Below are 4,573 nucleotides of genomic sequence, written 5' to 3' on the forward strand. Positions count from 1 at the left end.
CAGAGGTAGGTAGCTGGGTAACAGAAGAAGAGGTAGGGGGAAAAGTGTCAGGGAGCCCAGTCCTGATCCGGCACAACCTAGTAAATATGCCTGTGTGGCTGATATTAGGAATGCAGGACTAGGATCACTACAGCAGGACGTTGCTCCTAGTAACCAGGAAAATGGCTGCTGTAGGAAGGAGGGAAATAGGAGAGCAGCAAAAGCCAGATGGATGATGGTGCTAGGGGACTCTATAATTAGGCGGACAGACAAGGTTATTTTTCGTCGAGACCATGAATGCCGAACAGTGTGTTGTCTGCCGGGTGCTCGGATTCAGCATATTGCGGATCTGATAGATTGCTGGGTGGGGCTGGGGAAAATCCAGCAATCATGGTGCACATTGGTACTAATGACAAAGTTAAAAGTTAGAGGCAGATGGAAGGTCCTTAAAAATTATTACAGGGAACTAGGAGAGAAGCTGAAGTCCAGGACCTCCACGGTGGTGTTTTCAGAAATACTACCAATGCCACGAGCGTCACTAGAAAGACAGCGGGAGCTTAGGGAGATAAATATGTGGCTTAGGAATTGGTGCAGAAAGGAAGGGTTTGGGTTCATGGAGAACTGGGCCGACTTCTCAGTCAGCTACAGGCTCTACAGTAGGGACGGGCTGCACCTCAATGGGGAGGGTGCAGAAGTGCTGGGGGAAAAAATGGTCAGACGGATGTAGGAGCTTTTAAACTAGGATTTGGGGGGAGGGAGGGTAGTGGAACAAATAAAGGAATAGATAGAGCATATAGAGACAGTGAAACAGTAGGGGTCAATGAAGGATTAGGGGGGTCTGGGACATGCAAGAAAAGTAGGGAGGCAAAGAGTAAGGAATGTGTTAATACTATTAAATGTCTACTGGCAAATGCAATGTCTTGCAAAGAAAATTAATGAATTGGAGACTATTTAGAGGAAGGGGGGAAGGGCACCACCTAAATGGGATCTCCGGGTATACGGATACATATGCCAAAGGGAGAAGAAAAAGAGTATACCCACAGAGGGATCACCAAGAGATTATAAAAATAGAAAAATCTTTATTACAATTAGGAATACATATGGAACTCCACGCTGGGAGTAAACACACAAAGGACAATTAAAAACATTTAAAACAAACACATATCCCCTATGCCAAAGCACATATGAAATTGGTACTGAATAGATCAATATTATACACCACCCCTTAAATAAGTACAACCAGCAGTGCTATGACCTACTGTAAACTGGACACAGTGATATTTATTACGGTGCTAGAAAATAATAATATACAATATATCCGCATCAAAAAGGCTGAAAATACCCTTAGAAACACATTGGTAAGGTCACAGATATATGAAGCACTCCCATAGCATCTATAGTACAGGCAAAAAAAAAAGGGTGAGTCAGGCTCAGGTTTAGCATGTAATAAAGCACACAGGGTGTAACCCTGAGCGACAGAGCCTAAACCACAAGATATTATTGATAGGACTTCTGAGAAAGGCTTGGCTATATTTTAGTGAAGTATATAAACAGGATTAGACATAACATCCATTCAACAGTTAAATAAGCCAGATGAAAAATATTAAACCAGTGCACATTGTCTGTATAGATCAATCCCTGTACAGATAATCAATTCTAGAAACTAGTGCATTCAGTTGGAGCACACAAACGGCAAATAGGGCATAAAGTAAGACTTAAACACAAAAACAGCAGCACATTGGATACGTGCTGCTGCTATGTCAGCTAGCCGAACATTGATACCAAAAACCTTTTCAGTGGCCCAGGTGTTACAGAAAAGCCCATACTCACTATCCTAATAACCAGGGAGCACAGACAAAAACTAGGTTGTAGGAAGGGGGGGAAAGCTTTGGCAGAGTTACCCACGCGTATCGCCTCCAAACAGGAGGCTTCCTCAGGGGAAGAAAAATAGACAGTGTGTAGTCCAAAGTGTGTCATATTTAAATCATGCAGCAAATTGGGTAATTACTCACCAGCTTGCAGCTTGAGAGAGTGCAGCATTATAGTATAAGGTGTTTCTGCATGGCGGCCGCCATTTTGGCCGAATCACATGATTCGGCTGAAAACCCTCCCTAAGTCTCTACAGCTCATGCGTCCACAAGATGGCGCTGTTTAACATCAAAACTCATATTGCTCTGATGTGCAAGTCCTTATAGATGGAACATAATGGTATATAGGTAAAGTAACACATTTTGATTAAGTAGAATAACTTTACAGGGATAGGTATATCACACTCGGCGGCGCATGCGCAGTAACCGTTTATGGGAACTTAGTGCATAACTTGAGGTGTCACAGCACACTCGTACAGGAAATATCGGTAGCCACCAATATAAAACCCTAATAGTATAGAGAGCTTATTTATGCTTATTTTCTTTTATTTTACCGTCCCACTTCGGATATATAAGGTATTATAGATAACACCCAGCAATAAGTACGTGTGGTTAGTACAGGAAAACACAGAAAAAAAAAAAAAAAATTGGTATACCCAACTTGGCGGCGCATGCGTAGTAGCAGTTTATTGGGACTTAGTGCATAACTTAAGATGTCCCAGCACACTTGCACAGGGAATACCGATGGCCACCACTCTAAACCCCTGATGGTACACAATACTTATTTATGCTTATTTATGCTTATTTTACAGCCCCACTTCAAATGTATAGGGTATTATGAATAACACCCAGCAATATATAGATAGAATACAATTCTGTTCAACAAAGGTACAGTCCGCCAGCTTATGTGGCATATGTGCAATAACAATTTTATTGGGACTAAATACATGGCTTGTCAAAGCTCCCCATACCATGTGCAGGGAACACCAGTGACAACCACTGGAATACCCCATCACATGTGAGGCTTGTCAAACAGCCTCATCAAGCCTATAAGACAGATGATAGAGGAAGTTTTAGGGATCCATTACAGTCTGATATCACTCAAGGTGCATAGTCTAAGGGGATGGGCCCAGACAGAAGTCATCCTCCAATCCCATGAAAGATAACATTCTGGTACGGCTCCGTCAGTAGAACTCTAGAAACCTTAGGGGTACATCTTGAAATAGTGTAAATACATACGATGTTAAGGTCCCCATACAAAGGCTAGAAGAAAAAAAAAAAAAAATTTGTCAAGTGCCCTACACACAAACACAGTATAGATGTAACCAACAAGGAATCAATTATAACGTCCAGGACAGTATCTTCACTCTCTCCATGACCAGAAATAATGTCCTGCAGATATAGACGAGCGATAGAATGCTCCCAGGATCCTCACTTTGTTGGAGAAGCCTCAGTCGCTAAAAGGTAAGGAACAGAAATTCACAAATGGTCAGAGATCACAAGTCTTTGTAGAATCCAGTATATAACAATTCCTCATTTAACCCATGGGGGGCCAGACTCTTGAGGTTGTAAATCCATTTGGATTCCTTCTGCAACAGCTCCTTTATAGGGTTCCCTCCCCTAATGCCTGTTTTGACTGAATCAACAATCATAACTCTCGCATTGGTATAGCGACCCCCATGGTATGTTAAAAAATGTGAGGCCACAGAGGTGAGTGTCTTCCCTTTCTTCAAATCCGCAGTAGCTGTGTTTATGTTGGAGAAGTGTTGTTGAATTCTCTTTCTTACCTCTTGGCTTGTCTGGCCTACATACAGCTTTGGGCAATTGCAGATGAGTACATAGATCGCATTTCTGGAACGGCAATTAAAATAGGCACTGCTGGAAATCCGCCTAGGAAAGATCGATAAGAGGACATGATCACTCGCCTGCATGTGCGGACACACTGAGCAAGAACCACAGGGAAAGGTACCTCTCAGTCTGGTACCCGTCCCCAGGCTCTGTACCGGTCTTTTAAAATGGCTACTGGAGAGAATGCCACCCAAATTCTGGGCCCTCCTGGCCACCAAACTCGGTTTTTCCTCCAAAAAAGGGACCAATTTTCTATCGCTACGTAGAATGTCCCAATTTGATTGAAAGAGTTCATAAAGGTCCTGCCACTGATTATTGAAGGCAGTGATCATACTCACTGTTGCTCCTTTCCGTCGAACTTTTGGCTGTAGTAGGGTCTCCCGTGTTAGGGCTTTGCAGTCCTGCAGAGCACTTGAAACCACGTTCCTCGGATAGCCTCGTTTCCGAAATCTATTGGACAAGTCAAAAGCTTGTGACTCAAAATCAGTAGGCCTGCTGCAATTTCTTTTCACCCGCATAAATTGACCCTTTGGTATCCCATTTTTTACGTGGGCCGGATGAAAGCTGTTATAATGCAGCAGGCTATTCGTAGCCGTAGGTTTACGGTACAGGGTAGTACAAATTCTGTCATCCTCCCTGGACACTCGAAGATCTAAAAATTCAACTGAATCTTGCGAGATGCTCGAGGTCAATTTGATATTCAAGTTGTTATTATTAAGAGTGAATATAAAGTTCTCACACTCTTCCACAGAGCCAGACCAGAGGATCAACACGTCATCAATGTATCTGAACCATCTAATGACGTTGATTTTGAAATTGTCCATAGTATACACCTGTGTCCCCTCCCACCACCCTAAAAAAATATTAGCATAAGGTGG

General features: G+C 42.8%; 1 long non-coding RNA gene across 1 annotated transcript; it reads right to left on the reverse strand.

Annotated features, from left to right (window-relative positions):
• Positions 1–2,622: 2,622 nt before the first annotated feature.
• On the reverse strand, positions 2,623–4,132 carry LOC142258805 (uncharacterized). The gene is made up of 3 exons (XR_012727872.1): positions 4,034–4,132; positions 3,635–3,737; positions 2,623–3,304 (listed from the first exon to the last, which is right to left on the reverse strand). It is a non-coding gene; the product is annotated as an uncharacterized LOC142258805 (long non-coding RNA).
• Between the last annotated feature and the right edge of the window lie 441 nt (positions 4,133–4,573).

Source organism: Anomaloglossus baeobatrachus, assembly GCF_048569485.1.
Source record: "Anomaloglossus baeobatrachus isolate aAnoBae1 chromosome 5 unlocalized genomic scaffold, aAnoBae1.hap1 SUPER_5_unloc_11, whole genome shotgun sequence".
Lineage (NCBI taxonomy): Eukaryota > Metazoa > Chordata > Amphibia > Anura > Aromobatidae > Anomaloglossus > Anomaloglossus baeobatrachus.